General features: G+C 45.8%; 1 protein-coding gene across 11 annotated transcripts in view; it reads left to right on the forward strand.

Moving 5' to 3' along the window:
• Positions 1 to 276: 276 nt before the first annotated feature.
• Positions 277 to 19670, forward strand: part of MICAL3 (microtubule associated monooxygenase, calponin and LIM domain containing 3) — a 175907-nt gene continuing 156513 nt past the window's right edge. For all 11 annotated transcript variants that reach the window (XM_042795281.1, XM_032986414.2, XM_032986415.2 and 8 more), the window contains exon 1: positions 277 to 353. The gene's annotated coding sequence lies outside the window, so the exon portion shown is untranslated. The remainder of the gene's footprint in view (positions 354 to 19670) is intronic.

Raw genomic sequence — 19670 nt, forward strand, 5'->3', positions numbered from 1 at the left:
CACAGGGGACCACTGCTCTGTTACCATGGCAACAGTGACGAATTGGCAGCCAAACCCATCATCACACAGCCTCCCTGAGACCCTGCGAGATGCTCTGGGAAAGACTTACAGCAGGAGATTTGCATCCGAGATCCCATTTCTTTTTTATTTTGTCTTTACCTTGCAAGCCTAGAAAAAGAGAAAATTGTTTGTGCGAGCTCTCCAGAGAGAAACCTGTGCGGAGGCAGGGCACGGTGAGGGGCGAGGGGGCTCTGATTTAGATGCCTGCCCTGGCAGAGGCGGGCGAACTATGAGCACCTGTCGGGGAGGAGCTGATTTGTGCAAGAAGAAGGTCACTTACGCTGCCTTGCTCTGTGAGTACTGCCCCAGCTGGCCTCTTGTACCTTCTGCTGAAAATGTTATTTATTGTTTGCTATTGACTACAGAATTATGGGGTTTCTTGTTTCTGAGGGGGAGAATTTTCTTTTGTGCTAGCTCTTCTAAATAGGCTTTGCACAAAATCCACGAATGCACTATTACTGGATTTGTTTTTTTTCTAGGCATGAAGTCTTGCAGGAGCTGCAGACTTACCCATTAGCAGCAGGTTTCTCACAGCAAGCTCGATGAAATCTGCAGGCCAGTGTCTGCAGTTTGCAGTGAGCGCCGCACAATCTGTACTTGAATGCGTTGATACCAGGTTTTGTGCTCTAGCCAGCTGGTGTGATACTATCCAAAGATCAGCTTTTTCATTTAATTAATGACTCCAGCCTTTGTTATACATGCTAACTTACTTGTTTTTGTTGAGATTAAGAATTTAGCAGTAAGTAAACCAAATGCCGCTTGGAACAGGTGCAGAAAGAGTATTTGCCCTATGTAGGATAGAGTTACAAGCAATTTCATTCCAGTGAGCCAAACAGATGCATCAGATAAACTGCTGATAAAAGGAATTATTATATTGGCAAAGATCCACCACACTCCACTGTAGCACATGGATATCATAGTCAAGCATGCAGAAAAACAGTAGTCAAACATATAAAAGCCATGGGTAAAATCAATCTAGCATGGCTAACAATAGGCATCTTAAAAACGTAATTGTGCTACAGAGCAATATGATAATCAGTTTTAAATTCTCACCTGAAAAATATTAATTAAAGCTAGAGATCCGTGAGAAGCATATGCTGCTTTGTAAAAAATAATGCACTGCAAAAAAAATATAAGGAAAAAGAAATCAAAGGGGTCTTGTACACCACAGATCTAAAATCTTGATCATCCTGCAGCTTGCTCACATGAAATCCAAGAAGATTTTTTTTTCCCCAGATGAATTTGGTGCTTGTTCTGTTCCTTGGCCAGATGGCAGCACTGGGGCATCTCTAGCTGTAATCTCATTAAGACTATTAGGCTTTGATTGTGCTTGTGCTCTGTTCCTGGCATGGATTTAGGGAGACAAATGATCCTCAGAGCGTGGATGGCTCTCACAGTTGAGAGGAGATGGGCTATGTCTTTTTTCATGAGGTTTGAAAATCTTACAGCCTCGATTTTGGAAAGGCACTGTTTGCAAACCAGCCGGACCAGCAAACAGGGACAGGTCCACTCAGTCCAGGCACACAAGGGCAATTTATGAACATAGCTTCTGTTTGTGGTAATGGGAGTCACATGTGTAAGTTCTCTGCACAATAACGGCAGAATACACTCCCTTCAGTGTGTAAATAGTATAAAGCTGTGCCTGTGTGAGTGTTGGCATGAGAGGCTGGGCTACAACAGAAGAAAAACAGAAATCAGAGATGAATTATTTGTTCATTTTTCCATCCCCAGAACGAGTCCTGTGTTCTGTTTTGTCCAGCCTAACTAACACAAGCATAATAGCTTTTGCTTTTTTGGACTGTTTGACCACACTTGAAAATATTTTGAGGGTAGAGGATGTTTCTGGAGTCGGATACAACTTATTTTCTTTCGATTTTATCCCCATCACTCTTCATTACAATTCCTTAGGACACCATAAATACCTGTTCTTCCTTTTTTTTTGCATTCCTGCATCACTCAAATATTAGCAGATACCTCTGTTCCTCTGCAGCAGTGAAGTTTAAATACTTCTGCATGTAACTGGGTTTCCAGCCCGCTCTGTGACCCCTGCACATGTGAACCTCTTGCACATAAACCCATACCGGTTTATGTCATTCGCGCATGAGCCTCGGGAAACAGTCTCTGCTGAATGAATGCCAGTGTACCACACAGTTCATAAATATGTAAAAGTAATGGGCCCTATCCCAACAAGCTTAGATTCAGAAACGTTTAGCAGATGTTCTGGCTGTGGGTGAGGAAAACAGGAGATGAATAAATACAATACTGCAATAACAAATACTTTGTTGATGAAACTGCACATAAATTAGAATGACAAACACACCCTTACCAGGACTTTGACCTAGCCATAAAACAACATCAACATATTTTATTAATAGTAGTTCCATGTTCTCAGGATCAATAAAGTGACTTCATTGATTTACTTTCCCCTTTTTATTAATACTTCTCTAAACAGTGATGAATTTGGATGTAACATAGGTAGAGTCTCTTTTATAGCTTGTCAGAGGACAATTCTGATAGTACTAGTAAAGCAGTAAGGGTCTCAACCAGGACCCCAAAGCCTTTTGCTAAAGAGAACCTAACCATGGGTAAGTTAAGAGTTTGAAGAAAACTTCCAGACCTGTTTGAGATTCAGGGCTGTCGGCTATTTCTAGACAACACCCCAAGGGAGCTGCTCTATACACTTGGTTAAAGGAGTAAAAAGCTGTTGCTTTAAAAACAAGTATACAAATCATAGGTCAGGCTCTCCCCTAATCCAAACTCCAAATAGTAATCATGCCTTTTAGACACTAAGGCATGCTAGGTGGAGTAAACCCATCCCAGAGGGAGCTCTGCACAGGCAGCTCTTGTGCGGTGTTTGTATAGCCTGAAGTAGGTGAGGAACTGACGATGTGTCTCAATGACACCCTCACAGGACTTTCTATTACATTTCACCAAGGTATATTTAAATCTATTCCTTTAGTCCTTCTCGAGGACTAGCTGAGTACGAGGAAATGCTGTACTTCAGATATTTTGTTTAATATATTAATTCTATAGTATGACAACAGTCTATTAATGCTTCTCCTGGGTATGGTATTGTTCTTGCACATCTATATTTTGCTAATTGAAAAGCACTTGTCTTACTCCTTTAGATGATTTTGCACCTCTTTAAACACCTGAGCTGTTGTTGGTTTTAAAGGAACTGTGAAGTCAAACTCAGCTGGGCTATTCTTTCTGGCGCTCAGCATACTCTACAGTTTTGAGAGGGAGTTTTCTGCTGGTGTAACCGTTGTTTTGGCTTACCCCAAAACATAGTGAAGTGAAAGTTGTGTGTTTCTCATTAGTTTCTTGTACACAGTCCTGAGACATAGCAGCAAACCCAGACGCAATTTTGTCTTTCACTGCTTGGAAAAATCTGTGAGCAGTGACATTATCTACAGTGTGTATGCACAGACTTGGAGCCTCTCTTACTCCTGAAATGCTCCCAAATGCTTAAGTCTACACTGAACACTTAGCAGATTTGCATGTAGCCCCAGAGAAACTTCCCTTATTAGTTCCTATCTGAAAGCTTAATTTCTTAGCCTGAAGGGTTAGAAACATTTTACTATGTGATCAAAGCTTGCTGGATTTGAGGGGCCAGTTTTTTATTTCCCCGTTGAACAGGAGAAGTTTTTACCGAGAGAGGTTTCTACTTTTTCTTAGTGAGCCAAAAGGTAGCTTTTTCAAGTGAATTAGTCTTGTATTTTTCTTGTAATAAAACACTACTAGCAATTTATTTGGAACTCAACACCCATCCCTGAACATAACATGACTCCAGATTAGTGTGTGCATGCATGTTCAGGGGTGACAGAAGGGGGTTAAATAGCATAATTTTGTAAATATTACAGTTATTCAAATGCTTATGCAGTGAGTAACCACTTGCATCAGGAGAGTACTGGCTGGTTGATGACTTCTGCCTTCTATTTCAAACACAAGTTGAGCACCTGTGATATTGCTTAGGAAGTCAGCTCTATATTTTCTCCAGAATTGGACAACTCTTCCTGCTAACAGTTGCAGCTGATGCAGAAGACAGCAAATTTTAAGACTTCTGTTGACTCGACTTTCTCTGCTGCCCTTCAGTTTCCTCTGGAAACATTTCTTCTTTTGGAAGCATTCCGCTGCTGATTTGCATACGGATTATTTTTACATTAAAAAAAAAAAAAAAATCGCTCTCGCTGTCCAAGTAGATGTGAGCATCAGAAAATAAGACTATAATCCCCAATTAAATTGCTTCCAGCAGGTAGCAATTCAAATGCAGTGCATTTTAGCAGAAACACTTACATACAGGAGATAAGAGTTCTGGTTAATGGAGAGCATCTCAGATGCTTTAATGGCACTTTGGTTTCATGTTATGGCCTCCAAATACTGCCATGTGTGTGGAAAGTGAAAGAAATCCTCTGGCACTGTAAACATCGTACTAAGATGTATAAAGAGGAGGGATGTTTGTGGAACACACCAAGTGCTCCTTCCATCCTACATCATGCTGGTAAGGCCTCAACTGGGAACATGCTGTGTGCTGTTCCTGCACTGGGAAATTTGAGAAACACATGGACTAAAGTGAGAGCCACCAAAGGTGAACATCGAGAATCACCAGAGGTCTGACAATGTAACCTAGGAGGACAGGCAAGAAGAAGTGGAGTTTTAGGTCTGCGGAACGTAATAAGAAGTGACATGATAAAGCTTCATGTATCTAAAAGGCTGCTGCAGGAGCAAGAAGAACAAATCTTTTCTTTGTCTGTGATGGGTAGGATGAGAAGTAGATGTAAATTATGGTAAAAGAGATCCAGGTTAATCATTAGGAAAAATATTCTAAAGGCAGAAGGAGTGAATCATGAGAAAAGAACATCTTGCCTGGATAGACTGTGGTGTCTGCAGCACTGGGGAGGTCTTTAAGGGGTAAAAGAAATGGGACAGAGATGCTTTCACAGGGATGGAGTTAGATGACCTCTCAGTGTCCCTTCCAGCCCTGTAATTCCGTGATCACCTCCTCCTTTGAAAATCTACTTGCTGTGTTTTCATTTGCTAATTCCAGATGTGGGGGCTCTGCTCCGGGACAGTATGCTTCCAGTGGAATTTGCTGTTCTTGGTTTTTAAAGAGATTACAAATTCCCACAGGAGCAGTCATGCACCTGGCAAGTTCTGAGCCTTGGAAGGTCATCAGAAGAGAATTCAAGATTCCTTGGCCATTTTTACTGTGAAAATAGCTTTGATAGCATGGGGATACCAAAAACTTCCTTGGATTTTCTTCTGTAACTTGCCTCCCTTGCTATACTCCTTGTCTAACTGGGAGCAGTACCTGGCCCTTATGAACTTTCAATAATTTATCTTGGAATATATGAAAAAGTTAGGCCTTATTTTTGTATACTGATTTTTCAAAATGGGACACTGTACCATACTCTGACCTTATTTTGAGCAGTAGCAGCTCACCTCCTTTTAAGAGCTGAATCTTGAACCATAGGATTTTTCCCTGGGTTGGTTTGGCACTGCTTCCTCGAAGACCACTCTGCTTCTTGGTGGTCAGTTCTGGAGCGCCAGGCACCCAGTTTTACAGTGCCTGCAGGCACTCATTCACAGGGAATCCCGCTTGGCTGGGGCGAGGTGACTGTTACCCAGCCCTGTGCAAAGCAGCAGTTCTGTGAAGTCCCCAGGCAAGATGTGGCGATGGGCTTACCTTGCACACCACCAGCCGGGAACATTGGTCTTCTACTGGGCTGTGATGCAGGGTTTCAGCTGTCTTAGCTTGCTTCTACAAAGTAGCCCATTTTGTACTGCTGTTGCAGCCCCTTGGTTTTGTGCGTGTGCTTTATTAGCCTGAAGTTCTGTACAGAACTGCCTTCCACCCTCCTCCCACCCTGAACACCATGTGCGTGCAGTGAAAAGAGACATGCAAAGGAAGTGTAGTGCTTTGTTTTTGCTTCAGTTCTACTTGTTTAAACCCTTCCTCTTACAGTGCATTGTGAAAACGTCTCTGGGAATCTAACAGCATAACGATGCAAATAACCCCGTCATATGACTAAGCCTCTCTGGTGCTGGATTCCAAAATACCAAGCCAAGATGAACTGTGGATGCCATAGGCAGCCTCATGCTAGAGTGGAGATAGCTCTTCAGTTCCCTAATGGGAATTGTTTGGGTCCTTATTAGCATTTTACAAAGATTACTGTTAAACTGACAGCCTTCCTCCTGGCTGTTCAGAGGCAGAGCGCTCAGCCAGCCATCGGGGGACACCCTGTGCATTGGCCTCTCTGACAGCATTTTAAAGCATCTCCCGCATCACCGTCTGTAAACCCTCTCCTCCATCCACTTCCAGTTGTCAGTCCTCTAACGCATCCTCAACCTGCGTCTTCATAGAGGAGGGCACGTTGATATTTTGGCTATCAACAGGTAACGCAGGCTGCTGCCTCCCCTGCAAAGAGCTACTGCGCCAGTGGCCTTGACTGGCTTCAGAGGCGGAAATACCCGTTGACTGGTGCTGGCAGTGCCCTTTGGCACTGGTACGTGCAGGGCTCCGTGCATCTGCTCAGGTACGGGCGGGCGTCTTCGCCAGGCTTCCCAACGCGTAAGCTGAGTCAGCAGGCTGCGGCCCTTCAAGTAGCGTGCAACCAGTCGTTCTGATTTCTGTGCTCGTGGAAACTCCATCAGTAAACAGGGTGGGTTGAGCCAAGTTTAGATCTGTGGCAGGCTTTCCTCCATCTGTTCTCAGACTGGGATATAGATAGTGATGTGGTAGTTGTGCACTTCTGGCTGATATTTGTCACACCACACCGTAGTAAGAATTTCCTCAGTCGTGTCATAAACTCATTTTATGTATTTATTATGAACAGTATCTATTTTGCTTTTTTATCGCATATGTTATTGCAGTACTTGATTGCTTTTCACGCCAAAATCTCTAGTAGACTCTGGAGATCAAAACTTCCCTTAAGGTGGGGTTGGAGGACTATGGCTTTGGTAGGGCATTGGGACTCTGTGGGTCTGGATGTGAAAGGTGTTTGAATTATCTCTGCCAGAAAGATCTATTTAAAGGAAAACTGGTTTCCTTTGGCGTCATCGTTACTGCTATATTATCCTGGGTTTCTATTTAATTCCTAATCCCTGGGTCATTCACAGCGCTTCTGTATTGATTTGCATTCCTGCTCTATTCAGGTGCACGTCGGCGGGCTCCCTTGGCTGAGGAATTCAAGGGCATACTCAGCCGAGTGTGGCAGAGGCAGCATATACGTGCACACTGCTTACACACACTAAAATGTACAGATAGGAATGAAGTAGTTATATATAAACAGCATACAAACGTGTATATATATACATATGCACACAGACACCTGGGTGTATGTATATACTGAACTGATGGTGCTCTTCCTGACTGCTAGTTCAGTTCCAAAGCACTCAGCCAGTAACCGGTGGCTTCTGAGAGCATTAAATAAAGTAAACAGATTTTTATGTTCCTCTCAGTGCTTTGTTGAAGAACAGGGGTTTGTCATTTCCCTGTCCATCCAGTACCTATAGTGTTACCACAGCGTAACCTGAGGGATTAGTCAATATTTGGGTGTTCCAAGTTGATTCATTTAGCAGGAGACAAAGATAATGGGAGCAGGCATTCTGATATAATTTTGTTTATTTCACAGGGACACAGGCAATGAATTATTTTCCCAATCGCAGCAGGATCCAAACAGGAGGAGTTGCTATGACCACAGCTCCAAGCTTCTCCTCAGCCAACCCCGAACCAAAAATATATTTAGCCCTTTCTCATGATGATTTTATAAGCGCCTCTCCATCTATTTTTAGATCTGATTTGCCACCTTTCTTCTGCCGGTTCCTTACGTGCCATCTCTCCCGCGCTCGACTCCCTCAGCGTTTCACATTTACATGCGAAGCGCGCGTGGAGGTTGTCCAAGCGCACACCTCGGCTCGTGCCAGCAGCCTCTGACAGGCAGCGCTTTGTGTGGCGGCACCTATTGTTTCAGCTGCCCGGCCTGCAGGAGAGCGGGCCGGCGTCGCTCTTGCCTCCTCGGGGAGGGCCGCGGTCGCTTTGTCCTGGGGGGGAGCGGAGCGGAGGGGAGGGGAGGGGAGGGGAGGCGGCCGCTGTCCGGGGGTTTCTGGTCGGCAGCGGGTTCGCTTCGAAGGGGAAAGAGCCGCCCGGGGCGCGCGCCCCCAACGGCCTTCCCGCGCGCTCAGGGTCACGGGGCGCGCCCCCGGCGCGCGCGCGCGCGAGCGCCGACCCCCGCCCGGGGAGTTTGAAACGGTTGCCTCTTCGCCCCGCCTCTTTTTCCTCTTTTTTTTTTTTTTTTTTTTTTAATCTCCGCTCTTCCAGTCGCGTTTTGGCGCGCCGCCCTAGCCCCGCCCCGCCAAGAGCGGTCAATCCCCACCCGGCCTGGGCGATGTGAGCGGCGGGGAGTGTACCATTGCCAGTGCGAGCGGGGGAGGAGCCGAGAACGTGAAGGGGCCGTGGGTGGGGAACACCGCGTCCATTTATTGTTCGCCGCCGCACCTGCTGCGTCTCCGTTGCTGTTGCGCTTCTCCCCTTTTTCCCCCCTTCTTTTAGAACGCCGTGGGCCCGCGGCGAGAGCTCACGCTTCCCGCCGCCCCTCCACCTTCACCCCTCGTAACGGCTTTCAAAGAAACGGGACGGGGAGGGGAAGGGGGGCGGGGCTTTCCGGCGCGCTCAGCTCCTCCTCCCGCCCCACACGACCGCTCCGCGCGGGGCGGGGCCGAGCGCGCGCGCGCGCGCGCGTGTGTGCGTGTTTTGTGTGTGTAGTGTGTGTGTGTACGCGCGCGCGCGCGCGCGCCGCCGCCGCCGCTTCACACGCCCCCTCCCTCGCGCGGCGGGCAGGGCCGCGCCGCGCCGCCCCGGCAGCCTGACGGGCGGAGCGGCGGCACCGCGGGCCGCGCCAGCCCTGCGACCGCCGCCCCGGAGCAGCATGAGGCGAAGGCAAGTGCGGCGTGCGGGGTTCCCTCTGCCGCCCCGCTGCACCTATGGAGGGGAGGAGGGCGGGCGCCGGATGGCGCGGCGCGGCAGGTGGGGTGGCCGCTGCCCGGCGGCGGCGGCGGCGGGGGGGAGGATCCGCTTCACCCCTTGGCATCGCCCGGGGAGCGGCGTGGCGTGGGGGGGGGGGGGGGGGGGGGTGTCTCTGCGTGGGTGGGGGCCGTGCGGGCGCGGCGGGGCACAGCCGCGAAACCCGACCCCTGCGGCGGCCGGCGGCTCGTTCTCGCCGGCTCCCTCAGCCGGTTACACGGCTCGGCGCGCCGCGGAGGAACGAGGCGGTACCGGCCGCTCCGAGCACACACACACCCCCCCACCCCGCCGGAAGGTACCGGGGCACCTCGTCCCGGGCTGCGAGAGGAGGATGAGGGGCTGCCGGGGGGGGTGCCGTGCGGGGCGCGCCCCGTTCTCGGGTGGGTGGCGGGGCCGCCCTGAGGGAACGCGCTTCTCCTCCACGCCGGCTTCGTCGCCGGTAAACTTTACAGCGGTGGCTACCGCAGTGTCATAAAGTACTGCGAGTGCTCCCGTCGTCAGAGAGCTTATGACACCCCCACAAAAGAAATTGCACCTACCGGGCTCGTTTTATATAGCCTTCTGCTTGTCTCACAGAACCAAGCCCTTAGTCTTTTTATTGTTACTCTGGCTATGTTCAGTACAAGGGATGTTCAGCTTTCTGATACTTCTGTCTCCGTTCTGTGAGGGTTGTTGTTTTTTTTTTTTTTTTTTACGGACTTAATTTCTGCAGACTGTCGTCCTAAGATGTGTTTAAGGTGTTCGAATACTGAATAAGGGTATGGGCTTCTAAACATAGGGTTCCTTCTCTTATGATAATAAAAACCTGCTTATGCGTTCGCTGTAACAACTTCATTCCCTATTCCAAAGAAGTAATCTCTTACCTCATGCAGCCATCCATTTAAGGTTAGTGCTGTGGAGCAACTGACAATAACTTCTGTTGAGATGGAGGAATATTTTTCAAGTCTGTCACTACAAAAATTGCTACTCCCTTTGTTGAATCTGTTGTACTTCTTTGAAAGGTTAACAAAAGGTGGAATCTGTGAAAAATCTCTTTGACTCTTAGACTTAAGGCTGGGGTTCTTAGTTGTTTTACACTTTAAATGGACTGTATCGGTACTAGTGTAGGGGGGACTGGGGGAAGCTGAGCAGATAAAATGGCCTCTCACTGGACAGTCTGAATATACAGAAACTGACTATCCATTAGGGCCTCTTTTCGCTACAAACTTTGCAAGCTAGAAGTTGACTGAGTTTGAAAGAACCCAGTATACAAATTTTCTGTGTATAACTAAGAACTTGCTTGAAATAGACCTACTTTCCCAGTATTTATGCTATTGCTTCTTTATGCATTTTTTTAGAGTATGTGCTTATTCTACATATTTTTCACTGTCACATTTTCAGCACTTCTTTGGGTTAGTCGTACTGCAGAGATGTGTTTCGTAAAAATAACTCGCTGCATGGGAATTAACTTCTTTAATCATGGGAATATTTCTACTTGTCTAAGAGTCTGTGAAAGCTTACTTGCACAAAACTAGATTTAGAGTGGAGTTGTCAGTGTCCTTTTAAACCAGCCAAAAGTCCGCTATGCATTCATCTGCTGCTGAAAGTGAAAAAGTCACACTACAGTTAAGAAAACAGGTATGTTTGTACTTAGCTTGCAGCTTGCTGAAGGACCTGTGTTGAAGAACACGGATATAATTAGATACATTAGACTTGTATTCACTCATATCTTAAATTACAGTTGCAAGGTACACCTTATAGCTAATTGGTGAAATTAGAAGTCCTTTAGTTCTTAAAATAACAAACAGGGGAGCTCCTCTTAAGTGTTACAGGACAACCATAAAGGTTTTTCTTTTAGCAGTTATTCTCATTTATGCAGAAAAAATAACTAATAGTTTTGCTGATTATGAATGACATGTATTTGAATTTCAATCTTCAATAAATCTGAATATGAATTCTGTTCCTGACTAATCCTATGTGTTAAGAAAGGGTCTGTAAATAGTGTGTGACACTGTATTTCTGGTGTAAACCTAAACACAGCTGGTTGAGGTCAGGATGACATTTTATTCTAAGCTTTCTTGCCTCTGGGTTTTAAATATCCTGCAAACATGCCTCACATGAGAAATCTTAGTTATTTTGCAAGTGCAGGTCTCCTTTGATAAAGACTACAGCACTGTTACTTTTTCATGAGAGAGCTTGAATTATTGTACACATGGTAGTGCAGAGCTGATGACATGCTGCTTTTTGAAAAGGCTGAGGCAGAATTGGTCTTCAGTTGGATGTGTTCCTCTCATCTTGCGGGATTTCCAGATGACTTCTCAGTCACAGAAGTAATCCATGAATGGATTAGGTTTTTTTCCCTCCTTTGAAAACACCAGGGCTATCGTGCCAATGTAATGTTATACTAGTATTCCGGGTAGCTTTAGGTAAAGGGAGAGAGAGAACTGACTGTGTTGCTGCTGCCTTTCTTTGGTAGAGACAGAAAACTTCTGCTCTCTTTTTGACTGTGTTACAGGAAATTGCCTGTGAGAGCAACAGCAGAGCCTGTACATGGGCTTCTTGGTGTTACGAGTTTTGTGCTGTTGCTGTAGAGAAGGATTAGGCAGCTGTGGTAACAGGTTGGTTAAAACTTGTTTCTGCCTTGCAGCTTCCAGCCCTGATGTTTGAGGAATCTGTTCTCTACTAGTTGATCTACATCTTAACAGCCTGGGGTGGAAAAATCCTTTCACTTGCGGCTGAGGCTAGGGCTACACTAAAGTCTTCCATCAGTGTATCTGTCAGTCAGGGGTATGATTTGTTGTATGCAAGGTCCTCACACAGATTCAGTTAAATGAGTAAAGCACGTGTGCTATTAGAGCTTGTCTTAACACTGTGTTATATATATTAACTGTTGTTAATATATGGGTGTGAAATGGAGTTTTGCCAGCGTACTCTACAACTGTTCTAATAATGCTGAGATATTCCTAGTGCGGATGTGATCTGAGAGAGTTTTCCTGGGGGACTGTTTTTACTGTAGCAGATCGTAACGATAATCTCACCTTTCATTTAAAAAGAGGAGGAGGGGGAAGTTCTCGCTGGTAAATCCAGGAAGTGGATTTTCACGTGAGCTCCATCGGGGAGCCTTGCTTGTGTTTTCTTAGGTCTCCCAGCAGCACCAGAGCCTAGAACTGACCTTAGCCGTGCAAACTGGAAGGATGTAACTGAGATGTCAGCTACAGGGATGCTGTTCATAATTTCATAGGTGGAAACAAAGCAGCAGTGGTACTGATCCGGCGTTCACGCTGCTATTTGGAAATGATATGATAAGCTACAAGCGACAGGCACTGTTTATTTACTAGGAGGGGAGCCCAAAACAGGGGAGACAGAGCAAGAGGTAAGCTAGCATAGGAACATCAAATCACCACCCTTTCCTTCCTTTCTCTCCTCCCTCCCCTGGCTGAATGACGTCTTCTGTTGTAATTGCACATGGGAGAGTGAGAAAGGGAAAAGTGCATCTAGGAGAACCCAAGAACATACACTCCAAGGAATGAGATCTGCACGTAGACAGTGTTTGTGAAGGGTATGAAAACATTTGGATTCCAGCTGAGTGTTTGGGACATGCAATCACTGAATTGTTTGTTGTCTGTTCCTCCAGTTTCCTCCTAATTTTGAGGTAGTTGGAATGTGTAGCTGATAGCGGTCTAACAGCATTTGGTATCTTAGTGTAAACAGTAAACTGACATGAATCTTAGCTCTTCTCATTCTCCTGCCTCTATTGTATCTGGATTTGAAGAGGCACTGTGATGTTCTTACATATGGAGTGGCTCGCGATTGAAATTCAGTGCCCAGATATGGGAAATAATTTCAGCAAAGGAAGGTTGCTTATCTGTGTGGGCAGCCTCTCTTCTGATAGTCCCTTCTCCCCTTTAAAAGAAAAAGCTTAATCAAGCAGCAATTATTTGGCTTGGTAGCAACAGGAAATTGAAAGATGTTTTTCTTTTCCGAGGTATTGAAATTTGCACCATTCAAAAGTATTCAGTGAGACTGGAAAAGGAAATGCAAGTTCTTGCTCTTTGTAGACAGCAGTAAATTAACAATAGAATTGTTTCAGGAAAGAGGAAACTATTGAATCCCACTCTTCCTAGGAAGAGTTCATAACTTTTCATGGAATCCTAGAATGGTTTGGGTTGGAAGAGACCTTAAAGACCATCAAATTCCAACCCCCCTGCCACGGGCAGGGACACCTTCCACTAGACCAGATTGCTTCAAGCCCCGTCCAGCCTGGCCTTGAACCCTTCCAGGGAGGGGGCAGCCACAGCTTCTCTGGGTGACCTGTGCCAGTGCCTTACCGCTCTCACAGTAAAGAATTTCTTCCTTATATCTCATCTAAATCTACCCTCTTCCAGTTTAAAAATGTTGCCCCTTGTCCTATCACTACAATCCCTAATAGAGTCCCTCCCCATCTTTCCTGTGGGCCCCTTTTCAGTACTGGAAGCATTCTGTAAGGTCTCCTTGGAGACTTCTCCAGGCTGAACAACCCCAACTCTATCAGCTTGTCTTCGTAAGGGAGGTGCTTCAGCCCCCCTGATCATATTTGTGGCCCTTCTCTGGATCTTCTTGAGCAGGTCCATGTCCTTATGTTGGGGGCTCCGGAACTGGACACAGCACTGCAGGCGGGGTTTCACAAGAGCAGAACAGAGGGGGGAGAATCCCTGTCCCTCAGCCTGCTGGCCACACTTCTTTTGATGCAGCCCAGGACACGGTTGGCTTTCTGGAGTGTGAGCACACATTGCTGGCTCATAGTCAATGTTCCATCCACTAGTACCTCCAAGTCCTTCTCTGCAGGGCTGCTCTCCATGCATTCATCGCCCAGCCTGTATTTGTGCTTGGGATTGCCTCAGCCCATGTGCAGGACCTCGCACTTGGTCTTGTTGAACTTCATGAATTTTGCACAGGCCCACCTCTCTAAGCCCGTCAGGGTCCCCCTGGATGGCATCCCTTCCCTCCAGCGTATCAACCACACCACACAGCTCAGCGTTGCCAGCAAACTTGTTGAGGGTGCACTCAATCCCACTGTCCATGTTGCTGACAAAGATGTTAAATGGCAGAGGTCCCAGTACTGACGCCTTTGGAACACCACTCGTCACTGCTCTCCACGTGGATATCAAGCCATTGGCTGCAACTCTGAGTGTGACTGTCCAGCCAATTCCTTATCCATTGAGTGGTCCATCCATCAAATCCATGTTTTCTCCAATTTAGAGACAAGCATGTTGTGTGATACAGTGTCAAATGCCTTGCACAAGTCCAGGTAGATGACATCAGTTGTTCTTCCCCTATCTATCAACTCTGTAACAGTGTTGTAGAAGGCCACCAAATTTGTTAGGCACCATTTGCCCTTGGTGAAGCCATGTTGACTGTCACCAATCACCTCCTTATTTTCCATGTGCCCTCGCACAGCTTCCAGGAGGATCTGCTCCACGATCTTTCCAGGCACAGAGGTGAGACTGACTGGCTTGTAGTTCTCCAGGCCTTCCTTTTTTCACTTTTTAAAAATGGGGGTTTTTCCAGTCAGCAGGAACTTCACTAGACTGCCATGACTTCTCAAATGTAATGGATAGTGGCTTAGCCACTTAATCTGCCGGTTCCCTCAGGATCTGTGGATGCATCTCATCAGGTCCCATGGACTTGCGCACCTTCAGGTTCCTTACATTATCTCACACATGATCATCTCGTACAGTGGGCAGTTCTTTATTCTCCCAGTCCCAGCCTTTGCTTTCTGTGAGTTGGGTGGTGTGGCTGGAGCCCTTGCCAGTGAAGGCTGAGGCATTTGTTGAGTACCTCAGCCTTCCCCATATCCTGGGTAACAAAGTCTCCCGTTTCTTTCCAGAGAGGGCCCACATTTTCTCTAGTCTTCCTTTTATCACTGACTAGTGATAGGTACTGTAGAAGCTTTCCTTGTTCCCTTTGATGTCCATGGCCAGATTTAATTCTATCAGGGTTTAGGCCTTCCTAATCTGTTTCCTGGATGTTTGGACAATTTCTCTGTATTTCTCCCAGGCTATCTGTCCTTGCTTCCGCCCTCTGTAGGCTTCCTTTTGGTGTTTGAGCTTGTTCAGAAGCTCCTTGTTGATTCATGCAGGCCTCCTGGCATCTTTACCTGACTTCCCCTTTGTCAGAATGCATCACTTGTGAGCTTGGAGGAAGTGATCCTTGCATATGAACCAGGTTTCTTGGTCCCCTCTTCCCTTCAGGGCTTTATCCCATGGTACTCTACCAAGCAGATCCCTGAAGAGGCCAAAGTCTGCTCTCCTGAAGTCCAGAGCAGCAAGTTTGCTGTGCGCCCTTCTCGCTGCCCTAAGGATCTTGAACTCCACTGTTTCATGGTCACTGCAGCCAAGGCTGCCCTTGAGCTTCACACTCCCCACCAGCCCCTCCTAGTTGGTAAGAGTGAGATCGAGCATAGCAGCTTACCCTGTTGGCTCCTCTGCCTCTTGGAGAAGGACGTTATCATCAGTGCATCCCAGGAACCTCCTGGATTGCTTATGCTCTACAGTGTTGTCCCTCCAACAGGTATCGGGGTGGCTGAAGTCCCCCATGAGGACCAGGGCTTGTGAACATGAGGCTGTTCCTATCTGTCTATAGAGGGCCTCATCCACTTGGCCTTCCTGGTCGGGTGGCCTGTAGCAGATCCCCACTATAAATAACATCACCTATCCCTGCCCTCCCTATAATCCTGGCCCATAAACTCTCGGTCAGCTCCTTGTCCAGCCCGAGGCAGAGGTCCATGCCCTCCAGTCCGTCACTGACATAGAGGGTGAACCCACCTCCTTGTCTCCCCACCTGTCCTTCCTAAACAGCCTGTATCCTTCCATATTCTGCGAAAGGTGTGCAGCAGCAGCATAGCTTATTGCTGAAGACAGAAACCTCAATAGAGATCAACTGTTCTGAAACTGTTGTTTTTGCAATAGACCACATGAGAAACTGCTTTTCATTTTTGAGAAGGGGCACTGAAGAAAGCTATGGAAATTGTGAGGAAAACCTTTTTACAACATTCCTGTCTCTCTCAGCCTGTCATCTCTGCCTTCTCCCCAGATCTTTATCTGGGTTATATGTTAACCTTTTTCATTCTTTCTCCACAGTGTCTTTGAGATACGATCTTTTGTGTCTAGTCACATGGTTAAAACTAGTCTAGGCTGCCCTCACTTTGTCTGGATTTCTTTTTGACACTTAACTGCTCAAAACAATGACCATTTTTGTTGAAAGTGGTTGGCTTTGGTTTTTTTTTTGTCTGCTGTTAAGGCTTTTAGCAAATCACTCCTATGTGGGGTCCTACACCTACAGACATAAGCTAATTTTCTTCTTGGCCCTTTTTGACTTTCATCTAGAGTGCCATATTGTGGAGGATTTGACATGTAGGTCCCACATGTTAATGCTGCTAATTTTTAGGCATTCACTAAAGCTTTGTTGTGGTCTTTCTTTACTTTGTTCATCCTGAAAGAGGAGTGACAGCTGGATGCTTTTCACCCATCATGGAGAGTCTCAAGCTCTATGGAGTTACCTCATCTTCTGCCTTCAGAGAAGTTCTTAATGCCCTCCCCTGCCATGAGCTGACTGAACCAGAACAGCCTGGTAGCAGACTGAGACCACTGTTTATCTGAGTGTTTTTGCCTTTTTGCTGTGCTCCCTTATTTCTTTAGATCCACTTGTCCAACAATCATCTCATCCCTTGAGTTGGAGCCTCTGTGTGCAAGAGGTGTGTGTTCTTGTTCTGATCCTATGTAGTATGTTATGTACTGTTACGTTCTGGTTTATAGTGGTGATCTGAAAAGTTATTGTAGGATACAAAACAAAGGTAAAATCTTCCAGTTTTCTGTGCTATTTCCAACATTACTCCAGGAATATTTGTCTTACAGGTCTTTTGCTGTGTTTGCCTGCTAAAGGACTCCAGTTGTGCAGCTTGATTAGAATCTGGGAAATAACCCACTTATCGCATCAACTTCCTCTTTGACCATCAGGAAAATTTCTCTGTATTACTACTTTCTGCCCTGGTGTTTGGAAATAATTCCTCTAAATCTGCAGTTCTTTGAAGTGAGACAAGGCTTAATGGGAGCTGATGTAGTTGAGGGAAGAAGACTTCTAATAAATGTCTTCCTTTCAAGCTTTACTTTGTTATATCCTTTATTGTCGTGGCTGCAAGATGCTTTGGGAGGTGTGTCTGAGGAAGTCTTAGGGTATAATCTACTCTTCTGTAACTTTTGAACTGAAGTGACAAGGGATAGCATAACTTCTATAGTGACATCTCTTTAAATTACTAAGATCTCTATATCAGTCTGTGGGGAAACTTCTCACTGGAAGTTAAAAGTGTAGACAGAACAACAACATTTTTGTGGAATCATATCTTGTTATCTCTGCCATGCAAGTAAAAGTGCTTGTGGCCACGTGAGCCCTATCTAGCATTTCTATCTCTTTACGGCTTTGGTGGAACTGTCTTGGTTTAATGGGATGGTTGGGAGGCCCTTCTTGCCCTTCTCCAGTCTTTCTAAATATGCCATGTATACTTGCACAACTGTTAAAAAAGGCTTCCCTTGTCAGGTCCTGTGAAAAGGATAGTGTAAACTCTGCTCCATTTTTGAGATACTGCAGCTTGTAGCGATTTGTACCGTTTCACACTTGGTTACATTTTTTTTCCAGGATTCATTAAAAAAAATAATCTAAAGGCAACAAGAAACCAAACATGGCTCTAACCCAATTAAAAAGCACAAACCCACTTGATACCCATCCAGTGACACCCATGTAATAGACTACTCTGGGTCTCATGTTGAGAAGTGTTCTCTTAACACTTGCAACATCATGGTTATGTGACTGAAGGAACAAAGGAGAGGACAGTGGACTTCCTCATCTCTGTTTTGTGGTGTTCTGCACAGAAATGAGGAATGAAGGCAGGTGTTTGTGTAGGAGTCTTGCTTTAAACAGTCAAATCCAAGAATATTTCACCAATCTCCTTTTCTTTTTTTTTTTTTAGGAGAAAGTTATTTCTTCAATAACAGTTTGTGTACATTGGGTATGGTACTCCAACTGCTATAAACAGAATTCTGCTCAGTTTGAGAAGGAAAAGCCAGATTAGACTATCAGGAATGGTAAACACTTTTGGGGAACTTTTGATGATTCACTTAGCCATGCTAAATCACTATTTAAGTGAGGCTACCATTCAGAACTCTCTGGAGCTGTGCGTCTTTCTGTGTTGATTGTAAAGACTGGTTTGGAGTTAGCCTTTGTGTATAGTCTCCTTGGTGAGCCCGGGAAGGCCAGTGCCTGGGACCTGGTATTTCAAGTTTCTTCTAGATCTCATAAGTGTCATTTTTCTTGCTGCTTATAAATAGAATCTAAACATACTGTGGACTTTCCAGGGTGAGTAGGACTGCTTATATATCCAGGAAATACAGGAGAAGGTTAGGTGTCAGTGATACCTGGTCTGCTTCCCATATTTCAGAAAGAGAGGAGTTTGTATGTGTGAAAATGGAGGAGTTATCCAGAAAGTGACAGCATCAGTAGCAGATCTCCACTAATAATTCTCCACAGTGATGGTATTCAGTGTTCTCTCAGAGGGAAAAGACAGATGGGCTACAGCTGAGCCCATCATTGTACCTTTTACTTCTCTTGTTGCTTTTGCATTACATATAATTCCTGTTGCATTACACATGCCTGGAGACCCACCCAGGACTCTGCTGTGCCAAATATTGTACTAAAACATAGTAAAGAAGTCCCTGATCTAAGATTTTACTTTTTTTTTTTTTCTTTCTTAAAGCAGATGAGAGTGCAAGAAAGCAGATATGATTTTTCTGTTGATGTTTAGAATGGCAAATGCTGGGAAGGTTTGAATTCAGCATTTTGAATACAATATTATTTGACAGTGGATTTATTTCAGGATGTGAACGAACCTTCAAATCATTCAGTGGGACACTTGTAAAGCTGCAAAATACAAACTCTGTGAGCCTAGGAGGGGATATATATATGTGAGAGGTATATATTTGTGCCATCTGGGAACCTTTGTCTTGGAATAACCAGTTTGTATTCCGGGCAGATGTCCCTGGCACATCCTCCCTCATCTCTAGCTCCACTCAGTGTGGTCAGGCTTCGTGACATTGAGTGGACTTGCTTCTGGACTGTCCCTCAGACACCTCTCTGCACTCGTACCACGCTTACCGCCATTTCCCCAGTCTCATATCCTACCCAGACAGGCAGTGATGGGACTTACCTTATCCCTCTTATGATTTTTAGTATTCCAGGTGGCCAGCTGAACCAGTTCCACAGTCTGCTGATATAATCCTTCATACAATTGTGTCATGAGTGTATTCATGGTGTGGCTCATGAAGGGAACCACGAGGGGAGGGAGAAGTCTCCTGATCCATGTTCCCTCCGGGACAGGAGGGAGATCTTTGTGGTTGAGTATGCTGTGTGTACAACATGTAGCCCATCTCTCATATCCTCCAGGTCTGCTTGTTTGGCTTTTTGACTGTACTTTCCCCTTCCATCTCTTTTTGTATTCTTCCCACCCAGTGCCTCCCCCAGATGCAGAACCTGCTTCTGACCATGGTCAGACTGAACTTCATTAGCACTGGGAAGGGAGTCT

Source organism: Tyto alba, unplaced genomic scaffold (genome assembly GCF_018691265.1).
Source record: "Tyto alba isolate M040663 unplaced genomic scaffold, T.alba_DEE_v4.0 Super-Scaffold_21, whole genome shotgun sequence".
Taxonomy (NCBI): Eukaryota; Metazoa; Chordata; class Aves; order Strigiformes; family Tytonidae; genus Tyto; species Tyto alba.